The sequence below is a fragment of the Apus apus genome, chromosome 15 (genome assembly GCF_020740795.1).
Source record: "Apus apus isolate bApuApu2 chromosome 15, bApuApu2.pri.cur, whole genome shotgun sequence".
NCBI lineage: Eukaryota > Metazoa > Chordata > Aves > Apodiformes > Apodidae > Apus > Apus apus.
Window position 1 is genome coordinate 7,727,245 of NC_067296.1, and position 19,785 is coordinate 7,747,029.

At 36.6% G+C, this 19,785-nt stretch overlaps 1 long non-coding RNA gene across 4 annotated transcripts in view; it reads right to left on the reverse strand.

Moving 5' to 3' along the window:
• Positions 1 to 19,785, reverse strand: part of LOC127391104 (uncharacterized) — a 150,585-nt gene that overhangs the window by 124,005 nt on the left and 6,795 nt on the right. For all 4 annotated transcript variants that reach the window (XR_007891003.1, XR_007891001.1, XR_007891000.1 and 1 more), the window contains exon 2: positions 18,491 to 18,552. This is a non-coding gene — a long non-coding RNA (uncharacterized LOC127391104). The remainder of the gene's footprint in view (positions 1 to 18,490; positions 18,553 to 19,785) is intronic.

Consider the following 19,785-nt stretch of genomic DNA (forward strand, 5'->3'; position numbering starts at 1 on the left):
GGTGACCACATACAGAGGCGTATAGACGTGCCTACACATACAAAGATTTATAAACTGAATAGGCATTTAAAATTCAATAAGAATTAATTATTGTTCTAAAATTCAGCAGCTGGCCAGGCTTAAGCAGATCTGACATGCCATAAAAAAGTGACAGTCAGTAGAATTACCCCTACAATGTTAAACATATACACTGTGGTCTGCAAGTTCAGTCCTGACAGAATAAACTTCAAATTCAATTTCCAAATGGATCTGGACTAGTAAGATTCAATAGAAAATCTTCTCAGGAGCCCTTACTGAATAGGCACAAAATGACCAACTGAAAGACATTTAATGACCAGAGCAAATTAATTCACAAGTCCTGGGGAAAAGATATGCAAGTATTTCATAGTTTTGATTCAGCTAATAAAAAGACAGGAAAAACTAGTTGATATCTGATTGAGTTTTTTTGTTCGCTTTTCTCACAGAGCAATCGAAAATTGTGCTTCATTTCAAGTGCTTTTATAAAATGTAAACCAAATGAAAACAGCCAACTGCACAAAGCTGCCTAACCTCCTAGAGAAAACTCAGTTTACTCTCTCAAAACTTTATCTTACCCACAAGGTCATATCCTATGTTGGCACTGCAGTAAAACCTTAATGTGAAACATTAAACAGGCACTCAAGAGATCAACTGAAAAATGATTTTTTATTGAAGACTATGAAGATTAGTGGGAGTTGGATACATCATTAATTTATCCACCTCTTCCTGTGTCCATATTGGCAAGTCATGTGGCACAACAGAAGCAAGTCAGTTGACTGGACCACTGAACAGAAATTACTGGTATGGAGGACACAACAGTCATACTGCATGTGTGCCAGGAGCTTACTTGGGAATAACTCTAATGTCTTCTCATGAACAGAATTCCCATTTACAGCTGGAACATGCTCCTGAAGTACATCTTCAGTTCTGTCTCATCTGAAAGAAACCCAGTGTAGGCACTGTAAGACCACCTCATAAGATCAGCCAGCGGCACAGCTGGGAGAGTCACTTCAAAATCAGACTTCTCACCTTGTCCACAGTATCAATGTATGTGCATCCTTTTAATTTTCCAGCACACGGAATAATTATACAAGAGGAAGAACATAAGTGATCTAAGATCTTGAACATAGGTAACTGACCACATATGACTTATGGGAACACAGAAACTTTGGAAGAAAGTTCCACACATCTGAACAACAGAATTGATTAAAGTAAAAAATTATATTAATTGTGGCTGTTGTTTTTCATGGATTCTTGCCAATATTTCTTTTCTATGAAAAGGTGGTTTTTACCAGTGAGTACTTATCCTCAGATGAACTGCACCTTCTTGGAAATTTTACATAAATTGTGAGACAGCAAGATAATTCTTGGAAGATAAGCAGCATAACAGGAACAAATGGTAATGTGAGCCAATAAAATAATGAGATACAGATTAAATTAAAAGCAACCTTAATTTTAGAAAGCTCATAACTTTTCCATCTTTTATGCAAATTACTCAGCTGGACTTTAAGCATGGTATGATCTCAGTTTTAGATAAATTCTGAAGAAGGAAGTAATGGAGCAGGTAACTGCTACACCTGTATTTTCTGGCATTCTATAGAAGAGATAACAGGTATAAATGCAATATTGTTTGTACAGTGGTGTAAATATACCTTCTTTCTTCAAATATTCTGAGAATGTATAAATTGTTCTGATGGCTTCCTTAAACAAGCTTCAACTAGTCTTTTCTGAGGCAAGAAATAGGCCTTAATAAATCTAGTATTTATGAAGAAAATAACTTCCCTATTATTCAAGCTGTACCCTGGCTGATTTCAGAACTGGTCTGTGCTTGTGCTAAATGCACTGAGTGCTAATAAAAACCATCTTGGATTAGAAATAGGACTCTTTATTCAGCATTCCAAATGGAAACACTCAGATGACTGAACAGTAATTTAGTGCTTTGATTTTGTTCAGAAACATTGTTTTCATTGCATGCATTTATGAACTGGCAAAAAACTCCATCCCAGGAGTGTACAATAATGTTTTCATTGCCGTTTCATCCATGCCAGCAAAAATTATCTCATAAACGCAAATATCCACAATACATAGTACAAATGGAAGCTTCAGCATTTGGTATGTGCTCAGTTGCATCATGGTTTAGGATTAGGATTAATTAGGATGCTTAATGTATCTGCTGTAGTAGGCAGGGAGAGCTAACTCAATTTTGAATTTAGTATAAAACTAAGCACGCAGCTTTTCAGCAGTATTTTGTTTTCCTTTGTTAATGTTTATTGTAGCATCATTTCTGCTTGCAGACATTGAACACCTCTGGTGGCAATCTTAACATTTCATGGTAATTTACCAAGCAATTGATAAGGCCCATTTCTCTCAATTATATTGCTATAAGTTAGGGTAGCTTCAAAGTAGTAATTGAAGCTACTCGTGTAGAAATCCGGTGTAAGGAAATAGAAAATAAGTTGGTTTGTAAACTTTAAAAATATATATTTTTAATATATATAGTTTAGAACAGAAATCTTTGTCTGAAGTGCTAGAAGCACTGATGACAGAAATGACATGACAGACCACCATGACCGAAAGCCATACAGTAATGGTGATTTTTCCCCAAGGAATTTTATCAGTCAGAATAACTTTGCTACTCACGCAAATTAAACCTGTACTCTGGTAAATTTGGAATCTGAAACCATCCAAATTCATGGCTTAATGGCACAGGAAAAGACATCAAAGTGCAGACTAAAAGAGACAGTGCTTTGTACTGTAGACATCCAACAGTCATTAGCTATTCTGCTTATATAGTGCAGTAAAAGAGGTTTTGCAGAGGACAGTAGAGGCTTATTTGTCAAATGGCTGTAAAGTTGACTAGGCTTCTAATTGTGTGTGTCCAGGTTAGATGCCCTCTACAGTACAGATTACACATCCAGTAAGGATTTCAAATGTGAAGCAAAATATGACTGAAGAAAATGGAGAAAACACTTAATGTAAAAATACTTTTTCAAGAGTTCAGGCATGTTCCTGCCTTTTTCACAGGCAAGCTCCAGAGCTGCAGCAAGACTTCAAAATGCCACAAGCAGTGCAGTGTAGACACTTTTTCTTACTGAAATCTTGGCACTCCAAATAAACTAGAAGCATGTCACAGCTTAGGCAGAAATACATTAAAGTTATGATGTCTCAATCTATCATGTATTACTAGTACTACTGGCCTCACTAATCATTGTCAAATAGCATTTTCAGCAGCACACTGTCTCCCTAAAGCTTTGAGTCACAGAGCACAGTGAACTAACCCGTCTGGTTTGAAGCAAGAAGTTGAACAAGTTTATCAATAAAGGTCCCTTCCAGCCAGTATCTCTAAAGTCTCTTAAATAAACACAAGAAAAACATCTTGAAATCAAGACCAAAAAATAAAATTTTCATGGGTCAATAAAAACAAATAATTGTGTGTCAATATAGCAAAACAAATTTGGTGGGAAACAGGCATGCAGTCTTATTTCAGTAAAACCTGAACAGATTCTAAAAACACATGGTCTAAAATATTGCCAGCTCCCATTTGTTCTGAGATGCATTTTTAAATATTTCAAGGCTAGCTATGTTGCAAGTCCTATAAATATTACACATTATATATGCTGGTATTTGAACACTCTCAGAGGACAAGCTTACACTTTACAACAAACCTCACAGTACTCAGCTGCTCTTCACTGCATTAAAACCTTTACCATGCTTTTTAAAATCACTGTACCTGGGGCCCAATCAAGTCTTCCCAACCTAGCACTATGTTTACTATCATCCTACTTCTTAAACATTCCCTCCCTCTCCACCCCCACCCTTTTTTTATCTTCCCACAAGGTACACACCTGTATAACTCTTAAGATAGAAAAGCAAAATAAACAGCCTCATAGCATCACGACTGAATTCTCAGGGTACAGTATGTACAGCACTTGCCAGATCTGACAGTTGACAGTACTTATTTTGGACACATTTGCTGATAAGGACAAATGAGTTCGTACATCTCCTCAAAAACTCCACATTCCATTAATAGGCACCTGAGAGGAACAACTGGTTTAGCAATAACCCTGATACCTCGTTCCACTGCTCAGCTTCTTGAGGTACATATTCTAGAGAACTGTCTAGTTATCCCATTGAGATCACATGAATGCTTTGCTTGGATATCTTAGGCTCATTTTATGGCTTAACACAAAGTTAAGCTTTTCATCTTAAAAGAGCATCTGTCACCAGAAGGGGCTGAGAAGTTGCAACATATTTCAGGCATATGGTTTAAGCCTATAAAGGTCTTATGTATATATAAAATTATTTCACATTTTCAACCACCTTAGGGGCAGATATTATGTGTTTAATTGACATTAAAAAAATGACATTAAAAGGTAGTAGTTGGAATTGCAATCCTTTCTTTTATGTCCTCTATTTTTTCTTAGGCCTTCACAGTGCTACATCAAAGGAACTTTGATCTGAGAGGAATCAGAATTTTCCAATAAGTGAGATGTGAGTAGAGTTTGAAAATGGTATTCAAACTAACAGTATCAAAACTCCACATGAAAAAAACATCATTTTTTTCCATGTGATGGTTTTCCATTGCAATTTCTATCTGTGGACAATGTTGCTACATTAACAAGAAATTTGTATCACTGGAAAAATAATAATGGAACAACGCCTGAGAAATGCTGCAAATTCAAAAGACTCTTTTTTCTACTCTTCTTTAAAAGAATGAGGGCAATCCTTGATGAAGCCAATCCATCTAATAAACAAGCAGTTCTTTTTCAATGTTCAGTTTTCTCAGGATGAATCTCAATATTCAGAGTTTACTTTTGACTTCTGTAGCAGCAGGAGGAGGTATAAGATACAGAGGCCTCAAAGACAGGAATTGTTCCTTATCTTATTTATCATCTCATTATCCATGAAATTTACATTTTTCAGTAGAGATTGTTAAAGCAGGACACAGATAATTAAATGCTTCAGCTTTCCATAGTACCTGCCCAGTTAATTTCTGTACAGCTTGTTTGAGCACGTAAGTATGTGAGGTTCATCTGGTGATAAGAAATTAATGTTATGCTGAATGATCAAGGCAGAAAGAATTCTAGTTTGGGTGAGAGAAGATGAAACAAGGCCACAGTGACAGAATCCAGGGCAGAGAAATTAAATTGCTCCTGATGTTGTGCTCCTTGGATTCTAACTGGGTCCTAGCAGAACATCGAGTCACTGGTACCTAGCTCATTTGACTGTACTGCTGCAGAATTCCAGTGCCCCACAGAGTCTCCATGAAATCTAATCTGGATGTGACAGTATCTAAAGATAAGATTCTGACAAAAGGCATATATAGAATAATATATGAAGCAGAAAAAAAAGCCCAAGAGTTCTGTCTCCTTTACAGCCTTTAAGGCCCCCTTATTTAATTCCAGTTCTGTAGAACCTTGCCTTGGAATAGTATAAATTAATTGCTTCTCTTTATGCTGTATGAATACATGAAAGGAAATATTCCTGGATGATGTTGTTGTAGGTAATTCAGCCCTCTTTGAAATTAGTGGTAAGTGAAGCTTTACACCTCTTGCTCCAGGAGTTACCTAATGCTTATTAGCTTACCTGTTGATCTACTTAAGATTCAGCTTGTTTATAAACTACAACAGAGAATATTCATCAAGCAGCCATCAATGAAGACTAACATAAGATACTCAATTTTTTTTAAATGCTAGCTTTAACTTCCATGGGGATTTTGCTACTTTTATACAAGATACATTTGAAAAACAGAAATAGTGATACATATTCACACTTGTAAATACTTAGATAAAATGAAGGTGAGCAGCATAAGGACAAATAATATAATTACATTCTACAAATATAAATTATGAGACAACGCAGAGTTAACAAAGAAATCTCAATCAGCTATCACTCTTAACACGTTGCAAACACTTGCATCTCTTCCCAGCTCTGCACTCTCTGAAGAACGTTATAATTTATTGTCTCAAGCCATATTTGGTATTTAGTGCCTGCAGAAGCTTGTGAAAAAAAGAGCTGTTTGTTACATGAAAATGAAAACATGTTGTGGTTTCACCTCAATTTCTTTCCTTCTCTCCCAGTTCTAAAGAGAAGAGACAATTTTAAGAAGCAGGAGAAGTAAACAAATAAGATATAGAAAAATATACAAACACAAATAAAAACAAAAACAACTAGTAAGTTAGGAAAAAACTGGAAGCAGTGCATGGGGTAAAGTATGTAAAAAGCAGTGATTTGTTCAAGGGCAGAATTTTAGCATTTTTCTTTAGCTCCAAGTAAATAAACAAGACAAAGAAAAGTCTTTTCATTTGATTGTTTTACAGTGCCTGGGGCTATGTACATTGGACACTGTTTTCAACTGTTTTCATTTAGGGATGAGTGAAGTGGTTCAATTAAAACATGAGCATTTTTGAACCTTTGCTGTGAATAAACCAGAATATTTCTGGGGAGGTTCAAGGAAGTGCAGTTAATTGTCATGATTTACCTCTTTCTACTTATGTGTTGTGACACTGTCTGGATTCAAAAGTGCCACCATATAAGCCAGTCCTATTATATTGTGCTTAATTCTGCTGATCAAAAAAGTTTGAATTGGTGGGCTAGGAGCATGGAAATTTTGGGGAACTAACCCAAATAAAATGTGAAGTTTTGAGGTCCACCCATTACAAAGTTCCCACACCCACTACTGTGCCATTTACTTTTGTGAGAAAAAAGGGAGCTGTTGCAATTACTAAGGAAAACTTTCTTTTTACTAAGAAAAATGGCTGTTGCAATTATTTTTGGAGGCATATACTGTGTAGGTGAGAGGTATGAAGAGGTAAAATCCAGGTATTTTTCTACAACAGGGCATTTTGCATCTTTTGGATTCCGAAATAGTTACAACTGTTACAACTGTTTCCTACCAAGTGAAAGACTTAAAATTGTGCCTTTGTATTCATGTAAGAGTAGCAGTGATTAGCAAAATTATTTTCAAAACATGACTTTTTAAAAATCTGGATTACAGTGTCTTTTAATGATGAAATAGTAAGACGTCTATTATCATAACACTCTATGAGACATGTATAGATTTGTTAATTTAAGGATATGCTTAGTATTGTTCTTCACTGTGTCTTATAGAAGAGCCCTTAGTACTATTAGACAGTCCTTAATTCAACAGTTACTGGCTGTAGACATCAGAAGGCTCCATGGACCCCAGATGGTATCCCATGCTATTGTTCCCTCTTTGGCAGCTCTTGGACCACTGATCCTCCACATAATACATCAGTGTATCTTCCATATGTGGATTGGTTTATTGCTTATAAATTCAAGAGCATGGACTGTTCTCCTGCCAAATCTGTCCATTAGTGAACTTCTGTGGTTGCTCTAAATATCTAGTTTACCCTGTCCAGACATCCCATTGCTGAATTCTGGTGAAGAATTAAACTGAAGGTGAGCATGTACAGTATTGGCATAGAAAGATGATTCCTACCACATTACTTTGGTCATTAGAAAGGACATGGAAATTGACTGCAACAACTAAAACTTCATACAACAGAATCTAGACCCTGCGAGAAGCTGGCTGAGGTTACCTGTTCCATTTCAGCATAAGTGCAAAATGACTGCCAGCCCCTAAATACAAACTGATTAATGTATTCTATGACTCTGAGTAAGCCCTCCCTAACAAAGTTCCCGTAGTCCAACTGATCTCATAGATGTTTTCTTCATATCTGATTCCAGAACCTTATTATACATTTCAAAGTAGCTTATTTTGTTGCTAGTGTTTTATCTTGGTATCCAAATAGTTTGAAGTTAAAGTTCAGTTTCTCTTAGACAATATTTTATTTTTTCATCTTTTTAATCATGATAATCGTTTGCATCCTTTTTTTCTTAACTAAGTCGAGAGAAAAATTAGCGTATCTGTATCTACAATACTGCATAAACTCTCCTAAGTGGGAATACACTGTCGGTGCCACCAGCACAGCCAGAGATCTGCAGCACCTATGAGGAGGGAACTGTCCCTGGCTTGGCCTAGACAAGCGGCAGCTCAGAGAGACCTTGCAATGGCTAAAAGGAGAGAAGGATGAATCCAGACCAAGGCTGTTTCCTGTGGTGCATAGTGGGAGGAGGCAGGGGTCAGAACTGAAATGGGAGCTTCTGACTAGATAGACAGAAAACACTTTTCACTGAGAGCACAAACAAATACTGAAACAGGCTGTTCAGAGACGTTAGCAAACTGGTCTAGATACAGTGCTGTCACGGTCTGATCCTGAGGATCAGCAACCAGCAATTAAACCAGCAACAACAGCTTTTTGGGATTACTGAATTTACAGTGGGAATTCTGATTTGAATTACAATTTGGTCCCTCAGTTTTGCAAATGTACAAATAAAAGGAGTGTCCCGTTGTGCAGAATTACAGGTATACTATTTTTGACAGAAATGAATACTACATGAGATCACAAAAAATTTATAATTTGGAATTTGTCCTCCCTTTCAGTTTCTGAACACTAGATAGTAACTATTCCAGGCACAAGACTCTTTCTCATAATGTATTTAGAATTTAGCAGCCACTATGCATTGAATCACATATTTCTTCCTTTATGGTTCTAGTTCTGAACTTCAAGTTTATCACAATACCTCTCCTAAGTTGCTGAACATATTGTGAACCCACTCTGAAGTTCCTTCTAGTTCTATTAAGAAACACTGATAAATTCATATTAGCCAGTTGACTGAACATTACATAAGATTCCTAGCTCTGAAAGAGGCAACTACAATGTGAATTGAAAAATCCATTCATTCATTCACTCCTTCCCAGCAGCATTCTTTGGCCTGGAGCCAGATACCATTTGACGTCATGGCTCTAACCAGGAACATAATGTGCTGGCACTGGGACAAAAAATTTACTATGGAAAAAAACAGCAACAAGTAGAAACTTATCACAGTAGCTGAGGAGAGTGAGTTAAGAAAAGGAGATTGAGGGCAAATCAGCAGAAAATTAAATTAACTATGGCAGACCTAATATTTTGCTTTTGTTTTTCGGCACAGCAGCTTCTTAACACTCAGAACAAATCTTACTAACACAAATGGCACACACAGTGAAAAGATATCCTTAAATACTTATTACTTCCCATTCTACTTTTTGCAGCACTTCCTGAAGTATTACAAAAAGTCCATTCTTAAATTATATATATATTTAAATATTTGAAACAAAATAATCCAAAGTTTTTTTGGCCAGCAATAGCTAGTTTTGTATTTTAAAAATCACAGCTGTTTATTTGAGTTAAATATTAAACAGGTCTTTAAGCAGAAACTGAAAAAGTTTGCAGTGTGAATACACAAAATCCAGAAAGCAGCTTAAGGACAGAAAAACAATCTCTTAATCTCTTACATTGTGTTAGTGACTTGTTCCTATAAAACTGATGGTAGTTTAACTTTGAATTAATTCTGGGAAAAAGAATTTTTATGTAGCAGTTATTTAAAATTTAATCCTCAAAAAAATCTTCTGAAGAAGCCCATCACCTCCCTATTTGTTGGAGTTCTTTGGCTCTTCACAGAAAACGCTGAGTTTCAATTACACTGGAATTTGGGGCTGCTCATCAAACACCAGCAGACAGCTCTCTATATTTCAGTACCTCTTAAAGAACTGTATTCCTGTTCAACTCAAAACAGGAAGGACCTTTTGGGAATGAGGTATGCACATCCTTCAGTGGTTTGAAGCTAAACTAGACTCAAGCACAGCACATTGCATGTACATTCCAGAAGCCAATTTCACCATTTTATTTTTGCCTAGGTCATGATCATCAGGCTCACACCCGAAGTGGAGTGTTCAAATCCCTGTTCAGCTGAGTATGCCCAGTCATTAGAGACATAAGTGGAAAAAGTTCACAAACATTGTGTTTTGATGAAATCTGGAACTACTTAGGCTGAAATGAGACAAATATGGACAATAGCATACCCACTCTGCATGGAAAAAACGCCCTGCCCAAAGTCCAGATATTTGTTCCATGAAGAGTTTCAACTGGGGTGCCAGTGTCTAATAAATCTCTTGTTTATCTTAGTTTTCTCATTATCTTTGTAACTTGCTAATTACCAGTAGCAATATAGGCATACTTATCTATGCCAACTGATAAAATCCTCAGTGATAAAATTCAGGACTGCTAAAATACCATCCTGTCTGCTCACAGGAAAGCCTCTATGATGTGAGCTATAAGCTACACCTAGCTACATCTGTACATATATTAAAGTGAATGTTTGTCACATTATATTATCACTGAGAAATTTATGTTGACTTCAGAAACGTTAATCGGAGTTAAAAGCCCACAAACATTCCTGGGCACTCTTTATATACCTAAGTCCAGTATGTTAGACTACCCTAGAGGCTTTCTGTTGTTCTAGTCTACACCTCCTCTGACCAGGCAAATAAATATCTACACCGTGGATCACCCAGCAGGTTAACTCGTCAAATGTTCAGTATCACAATGCTTAGCACCTTTAGTGTTCTCCCTGTAGTTACCAAAGAACTGATCACATTGCCTGATGTGGGGGAAAAAAAAATAATTCTTATAAAATTTACATTCTTTCATAAAGACAAAATTAAAGGTAGTTGTGAAATACAAGTTTCCTAATCCCTTAACATTTAAACCATAACTGTAACATTCTTTTTCCATTCCCTTTATAAATTCTTATTGACTGCTCTTAGTTTGAGCACTAAATACTTTATTTTCAAAGCAGCCACAGATTAATCTCTTAATTTATCATAGATACTCTGATAGTTATCACCTCATTAGTCTACCTCTATTTGACCAAAGTCTCCCTATGGAGTATTTACCACTGTTTGGGCAATAGTACTGTACTTCTCCCATGCCAGGCTTTACAGTGATATGAGCTGCTTCACACCAGTGAAGAAATAAAATCAACAGTTTGCAAAACTTATTCAATTTAACATTTCCCACAGTCCTCTGGACTTTTAGGCTCTAATGCAAAGTTCTGACCTCCCTTCAGATGGATTTTTTCTCAGAACAGTCCAGATTTTCTCTAATCCCTAAAAAACCTGCTGTACTGCAAAAACAATTGGTTGGATGCTGCTTGTGAAATCTTTAATTTGACAAGCACTATGATATTTTGAATAACTTATTTAATGGTTTTTCTCTTCCTCATGATTTACTTGGGATCAATGGCTTAAGTGCAGAATGTGCAAACCTAAACACAAACAAGCCCAAATCATCTTACTGTCCAAACACACATTTTTTGGTTTTGGGTGTACACAGCCCCATCTATTGTAACCAGTGATACAGTGCCAGAACTTCAAGCCATTACGTGGGTCATGCATCTGATGGCATTGCTCATCTGGGGAACAGATGTAAGACAAACATGATATGTACATATCCTAAACCAGGAAGAGTGAAACCAACATGCACAGTAAGAAGACATTGTACTTAAACTGCTACTTAATTCACTTGTGGCTCGACAGCAGAAAAAAAATCTGAGAAAAATTCTAAAGTATCAACATTTAATTGCCTTCCTGACTGGAACAAACTGAAGACTTTCCAATTTTTTTCCAAGGGGAGAACATGAACACATAACCCTTCTATAGGCAGCCAAATTTCAAACAGCCATTTCTTCAAGGCACTTTTCTGAGACACTGGAGACAAAAGTTAAGACTTGCCTGTGAGTGACAGTGCTAACCACTGGACTTTATGATTTTCCAAAATGGGGAAGTCTCTCACATTCTCTTACTTTGAACAGCTATTTCATTCTGGATCTCAGAAGTTTTTTGTAAGAAGTACAACATGTCCAGAAGGGTTTTCTCTTCTAACAAAACTTCCTTTTCAGACAAATAATGTTTTGCTAAAAAACTCAACCCGTACTCAATCATTTCTCTTACAAGCTTAGCTCTATATTTCTGTTTCAGATAAGGAAAATAAAGCCATAGATTTTTGTGATTCACTGAAATGTTGAATGGTGGCATGTATTTCATTGATCTGCATGCTTCTTTACTCAAAAATAGTCCAGTTTTCTGTGAAGACACTGCCTTTTCCAGCAGTTAAAACTATGCTCTGGCAGCAGAGATTTTTCACCTCATAAAACAAGATGTTCTAATATCTGAAAATGTTTTGCTGGAAAAATGGACTTCAGTTTTGTTACATCTTAAAAGTTCTGTGTAAAAAAAACCCAAAAGAACAAAATCCCAACAAACACATTAATATGGCCCTGAAACAAACTGTAAAATAGTTACTCTAAAATTTAATTCTAAAAATGAAATTTGATCTGATTTTGCTGACTCTGGAAGCCATACACAGTCATACAAAGACCTTTCAAAAGGAATTTTGTTTGCCTGCTTCCCTTCTGGAGTTCTTGGCAGTTTTATTAGAACAAATGAATTACTGCTTTAAGGAGATAATTGTCAAAGTTTCCTAACCTCTAATAAGGACTCAGCTTCATTTTCATCAAAATAAGCATCAAACTGTCAAATACAGGATGGCATTATGGGGGCAAGGAATCAGTAATTTTAACTGGTGACCAAGAAGAGAGGTGGAAATTCATACTACTGACTTGTGCACAGTAAACTGGATAGCTAAATGAGAAGTTAGCTGCCCTTACTTAATCCACTGTCAACACAAGTTGTACTTTCCTTGTAACACAACTGCACCTAGTTCTAAATCGCTGTATTTTTTGATCTACTGTACAGGTAATTAAAAGCTGATTAGGTATTTAGAATGTAAGATGTGCTCACAATTAGGGAATACAAATGTTATTCAATTTCATCACATAAAAGCACAGAGTAATGGGGGGGAAAAAAAAAGGTAACTACTTGCCTTTATTGTTAACTAAGCACTAAAAAAGCCCCTGGAATCAAAAAAGCAATAATATTTATAAACAATACTGTGAACAAAGGGCTTCATAGAGATTTTATACTGGATACTTGTATCTTAGAAACAATTCCTGACTGTACCAAGGAATTATCACAGCTTCTGTTTCATTACTTGTTCTTGATATTTGTCAGTTTTCTTTCATGCTGGAAGAAATAAATATATTTGCAAGATCTTATACATCTGCACACACACACTTACATACATGTCATAGCACTGACAGCCAAATCTTAACCAATATTTAAACTTGTATCAATGACGTTCTAGAAATTGATCAAAATATAGTTAATGGATACTGACATTTCTGCACTACACTGATTTTCAGCTTGTCACTAAACTAACTCTTTGCACAACAACTGGACATAGCTGCTATGTTAATCAAATTATTACAATCTATAGGTGACAAAGAAGGCTTTAATTTTTTATTTTGGTCAACAAGTGGTCAGCTAGCACCCAAAAGTGTCATTTGGTTCTTCCTGTGGGCAGCTTCTTGGTTTAATGCAATCCACATGAGCCAAGATTTCTGTAGCAAAGCACACATTAAGCATTGTTCCTTCTTCACCCTTTCATTCTCTTCCTTCGGGAAAACAAATTTTTCTTTTCTTGCTGTTATCCTTTAATAGCCCAATTCTTATGACATACTAAAATCAGAAGTAACACCATTTGACTTGATTCAGTTATGTAAGTGTAAAAACCCTGTGAGAAAAAGGAACAATGAAGCCTTTTTTCCTTTTTTTTCCCCTCTCTTGTCAGACGTGAACCAATATTCTTGTAAATCATCACATTACAGCTGTTACTACAGAATATACAACAAGAAAAACAAGCAAATGCTGTACAGCAGCTTAAGATATTTAAGTCCTTAAATAAGATCTAAGATGAACAGCCACCACCAACATAAAATTTCTTAATCTAAGCACAGGACAGGCCTCAGTGGCAACTGCTTTCTCTATTAAGCATTAGAAGGCAGCGCATGTGGTATCTGTTACAGAGGTGAGAGTTTGCATCTCTGTCTCCATTACCAAAAGGATCAGCATCAGTCTTCCCAACAATGTTCCTATGAATAAAGCCTTGAAGAAAGAATTGGAATTGATCCAGCAAACATCTCACAAAACATACTTTGCTGTATACAAACCCAATAAAATGTAAACCAGACACTCACAGCTCTGCAATGATACCAGAGATTACTAGATGGAAGGTAGCAAAAACCATGTCTCTGTACACATAGCAGAAACTTTAAGACTTTAGAACTATCACAGTTTTGTGTCTATATTGATGACAGTCTTACTTCTGCTACACTGCAAAGTTACAATAAACCATCCTAATACAAAATCATTCAGATCTATCTGATAAATTATCCTGTTGAGAGCAGATACTTCATGGATAAAGTGTGGGTTTTCTCAGGAACCTTAGATACTTACTAGTTTTGGTTGTCAAGCAGACCTGCCCTCCAAGAGGTTACTGTGACCCTTCTATATTGATCTACATGCAGATAGGAGCGCAAAATGTTGACATTTTGTAAGTGTTTTTATGTTTTCACAGACAGCATTTTTTGTAGAAGCCAGAATAAATTGATTTGGTTAAACTTCTTCCTGTTTTATCAGTTACAATAAAGAGATTCATCCCTGCTGGAAGGCCTTTATTTATACATAAGGAGAGCTTGTGATTTAATCCTTTAGCAAGAGCCCTCAAAAATTATTCATATGTGGCATGCTGTCTGATGCTACAGACAGAAAAGGTAACTGATTTTTAAATAAGCTAAACATGCAAAATTAAGTTCAAAACACATATAAAACTGTTCATTGTTCTGACTACATATGCAGCTGGCACAACTGTATTCACATTCTATCTCTACTGCAGGTACTGACTAGTGTCAGCATGTGGATATGGCAGATAATACTGTAACGTTCATCTTCCTAATGCTTTTGTAAATAATTTTACACGTGCATTTGGATGCCCAAAGTATCTGCTCCAAAATGTTTAAAATCTAAAAATAGCATATGAAAATGATTTTGGAATATCACTTACTGTATTACTGGTATATAAAATTACAAAAACCTTCCAAGTATACAGGCTAATCCTTCACTCATTTCAGCACTGGAATAAGCCTCATTCAAAGATACTTTCTGCAAGAATAGAGCTACAAGCAGAACTAAAGATATAGGTTTATACTTAACAAAACTACTGAAGCACTCAAAACGAATTAGAATATTTCAGAATCTTCATCCATCTGGGGCTGTTTTGGTTCATCTGAATGCTTTCAGTCCCTGCTCAAATACACTTTGTACCCCTAGTATTCCTCTCCCTGACTGATTTCTTAGTGGTGCTCACATTAATGGAGAGAAAGGGACACCCCCACAGATATTGTAATGGAAGATCAATGTTGTAAGGTGCTGAGCTGAAAATGGAACATGTGTCTGGGAGAAGGTCATGAGAGGCAAAATAGTGGAATTCACTGATTAGCCCTACTGTTATCTCAAATTCTGTGATACATCCTACACTCTATTCCCAGCAACTCTGCCTTCCACTTCCAATACATTCTGTAGAGCTCAGCTGGAGCATCTCATAGGCAAACATTTAGCAGAAACATCCCTGTAGCTGATGCCTAATTTTACCTCTCAAGATCTGTTCAAAACAAGCTTTAATACTATTCCTCTTTCAGGAAATATAAAGCCAAGCTGTGACTAGTCAGTTTGTACAGAATATACCGGAAAATTCACGAGCTGCAAACGTTGCCCCAACCCTCATTCTCATAGGATACATGAAGAAGCAAAATGTGGGTAACAAACTGCCATAACTCTGCAATAAAAATGACACATGGAATACTTACATTCCTAAGTAAAAGGAGAAATGGATCTGTCTGCTGCTGGACACACCATAGGCAGAATATATAGCAATGCTTTAATGTGGTAACAGTGCTTCAGTTTCTCTCTTTTATACTTGAAATAAAATCCAAATACCAGATCAGAATTCCTTCTTGAATCCCCTGTTCAATCCATTGAAAACTTGTTCAAGAAAAGGCATTTCTCTATGCTACTTATACAATTCACATACCAGGGAAGCAGCAGTAAAGCACTTACACCTGACCCTTTTTTCTTAATTACGGAGCAGATTACACATAACAAAAGAAGAGGGCTGCATCATAAAAGATGATGTCAAACAATTTCTACTCCTCACCGATATTATGGACTTGGGAGGAATTATATCTCAAGGCACAACCATTCTTGGTGCTTCTTTTGGAACAGAACAGCTCTGAAAAATTGTGGTGATCTGTCACTAAACAGCAAACTATTCCAAGAACATTAGTCCCTCTTGCTTTTATAATCCATTACATTCAATAAATAAGGTGTTAATAGACTGAAAGAGAATTTTACAGATGAAATTCTACCATTCCAGTTAAATACAGACTTAAGTTAGTTTGATTGTTGGGCTTAGAATATGTGGTTCAGGTGGGGAGGGTGGAGCCACAGAGTGGATAACTAAACTCTCAATCGTCAGACAGATGTGGGTGAAAGGAACATCAAGGTACCTCTTCTCAGATGGCAAGAGACCTTCCTGACAAACTAAGGATTTTGTTGTGTCTGGACCAGCACAACAGTGCACACTGTGAGTTCCCAGGATTACAGGCATTTTGGAGTACTGCACATACAGCAAAGCCTTTTTTTTTTCTTTTTAGTATTTTAAATATTAACAGACAAAGACCTGAACAGTGTTTCTGTTTTATACATTTCAAAAGGCATTTTTAAGGCTTTGTAGAATCAGATAAGTAACACACAGTAATGACAAAGCTGTTCTCTAATCTGTGCTATCGTTTACCTGTTGAGGTCAGAAAGAATACTGGCCCCTGGATACATGCCAGCAAGCTCTCCACCACCACAATTATGTCTTGTGCAATTTTATTGTAATTTGAGAAGACACTGTCCACTTCCAAGAGGACTTCAGAAGAGTCAACGTAGGTTAAAACATTCCCTCCCCAATCCCACCACCCTGTCCATTCTCCACCCCAACACCTCCTCCTGCACACGCACAACTTCTACCTTCTGTTTATTTTTGGTTTTAAACACTCTAAGCAAAAATTGACTTTGGCTGCTCTTCCTGAACTCTGAAGTGTTTGAGCAGATAAGATTCAGATAATATGTTAGAAGAAAGTTTCATAGGTCCCTTTTCTCCTAGCAGGTAGTCACCAAGTCCAACCATGCACTGAGGTTTCTTTCCCCTGCAGCAGCATTTTTCTGGCTTGTCTGCTTATCAAACTAGACAAGATTTGAAATTTTTACTATATCTGACTGAAAAAAGTATTTCAGCCAAAAAATACTTGTTAATATACAGTGCTGGGGAAACACAATGTGTAAATCTGTCACCCCAAATGTGGTGTTAGTTTCTCAAGCAGTTTTATTGAGCTCTTCTTGTGAAAAGGAGTTGATCTGAGCTCCTCTTCCTTTATGGAAAATAAATTGAGAGCAATAAAACTCACACCCTACAAAAGTAGTAAGATACGCCTCCAGAAAGAACTGGCCTTTAGAGGACAATATGAAAACAGTCAATTTTTTTAAATTAAATACTAGTTAAAATGGATGTACTGTTATTTTCCTACCACTATTTCTTCCACTTTGAGGCTTACCTGAGACTAGAAGGCTCTCATTCTACTCCTAGGTAAAAACCATTTCAGGCACTCATTCCACATCAGGCATTTTCTGCGACGACAGTGCTTTTACTTAAAGGAGTGGGTTTTTTTGTCATAAACATTAAGCTCAACATTGAGCTCAGAACTCTTTTATCTCAGGGCCCATGTTAAGTTTGTTTGGCACCAGGAGATGGCATATGGAAGTAGCTCCAAACAGAATTATTTAAAATATGAACTTAATTTACAACAGTTTACTCTGAATTCCAGAGATCATCGACGTTGTTGTGATGTCTCAGGAGGAAATCTTTAGTGGCAATCTGGCTTATGGAATTGATTTTTGTCTTCTGTAATCTTCCTGCCCCAGCATCAATGTACTTTGTTGTTCTAGATAACTGATTGTGTCACCACATGGCTCACTGTACTAGAGACCTGATCTTGCATAAAATTCACTCAAAAGAAAACATAGTTGTTGTTGTTCTGTGTTGGTTTTTTTTTGAGTTGATGAGTTCCCAGCTCTGTTTCCAAGTGCAGCTGCATAAATAGTCGGGTTGGCACAACTGAAGGGGTGGTATACCACAGAAACCAGCAGCAGGTGGCAATGGAGGTGAGGCTAGGTCATATTGCTGCCAGACACTTTGCTTTTGGATACACAGCCTCAAGTCTAGTCAGCAATTCATGTATATAACCCATGTAACTTCAAACCAAGTGCACTGGCAGTGATGAATTCAGAACAGTCTGCAAAACCATACAGGAAACTCAGGTAAATTTGCAACTGGCTTGCTTGCACTGAATGAATTCATGTTGTGAAGACACCAATGACATAACTGTCTCAATATTAAACTAATTTTGTATCAGTAACTCAAATTTAAGTTAATGCTTCCTTGCATATGTAAAAACAGCAGCCACAACTTTGAATAAACTGGAGACATTCCTTTGAATACTCGTGTCTTCAACTTGAGGTGAAAAATATTTATGCTTACAAGACTACGAGTCTGCAGATTTAAACACTCACCCATTCTGTAGCTCTGGGATACACAGGTGAAGGTGAATCCAAACTCAGATATGCTGTATCCGCTGTAAGGAAAAAGAGTATTTAAATAAAGGATTGCTGAAAACCTCTCATTGAAATACCCTATCCCCAGAAAATATACCTGTAACATTTTTAATGGCAGTAGAGAGCCATTAAAAATGACACAGTACCTGAGTCCTATATGACAGAACCAACTGCATTTTGAAATCTCTATTTAGAGATTTAGAACTAAGCAACTTGGCAAGATTTCAACACAGACTTCCTAAAATCTAATGCTGAAAAACTAGAGCCAGCTCTGCAAGTATTTTATTCAGCTTACATTATCCATAAAAAAGTTTTCCCACTAACCATTTCCTTATTAGTCGCTGCTTGACCTAAAATTCTTATGAGTAAAATTACGTGATTGCTATGAGCAGTAAGGACTACAGTGCCATCCAATGGTAAGATGGTCTTTAGCAGCTATGACTTCCTTACAAATTTCTACTTGTTTCTGCCACAACTTCACGTCAAACTTAAACATATTCTGCAAAACCCATGAAAGGTGAAAAATGTCAGAAGCAGCAAAAGGTGCATGTACTCACACACACAATTTTCACTTCTCCCATAGGCACGTTTTGTCACACCATCACTAATGGCTCAAACTTCAATGTACAGATAACAGGTAGATATCTCTTTTCACACAGAATTGTCAGATTATTTCTTAAGGCTAGATTAGGGTAAACTGAAATAGTTTGGGAAAAAAAAAAAAGTAATTCTTACTCCCTTTTAACAGAGGCACTAAGCAGTTTTTCTTCATTTTTTATAAAGTGGAATAAGTAACAAAAGGTAACCCTTTATTTTGGATTAAATTTTCTTTTCAAGTGCTAGGTTCTAATGGACAATTTACCCACTAAAAGCCCTGAATCAGAGTATATTGGGATGAAAAACCAATGTGCTCCAAGTTACAAATGTTGGAATTATTTTGGGGACTGAATGCATGTACTCTGTGAAGTGCAAAAGGGGTTGTGTCCTGAGATGACAGAGCACTTTCAGTTACCTAATTCTCCATTACTATAAGGCTCTAAGTCACTAGCAATGCTTTTAATCTTTTCTGTTGTTTTCCTGCAATACTTTGCAGATTTTGCAACTTCTAGTATTTTGTAAGGTGGATTGTAAATTTCATATAGACTGTTAGGAAATGTTTTGCTGCCCTGGATCTGTGGAGAGAGTGCAATTTGAGGACTAAATATCTATTAAATGGTTGCACACATTTGTAGGGCACAGGTGTCATTATCCAA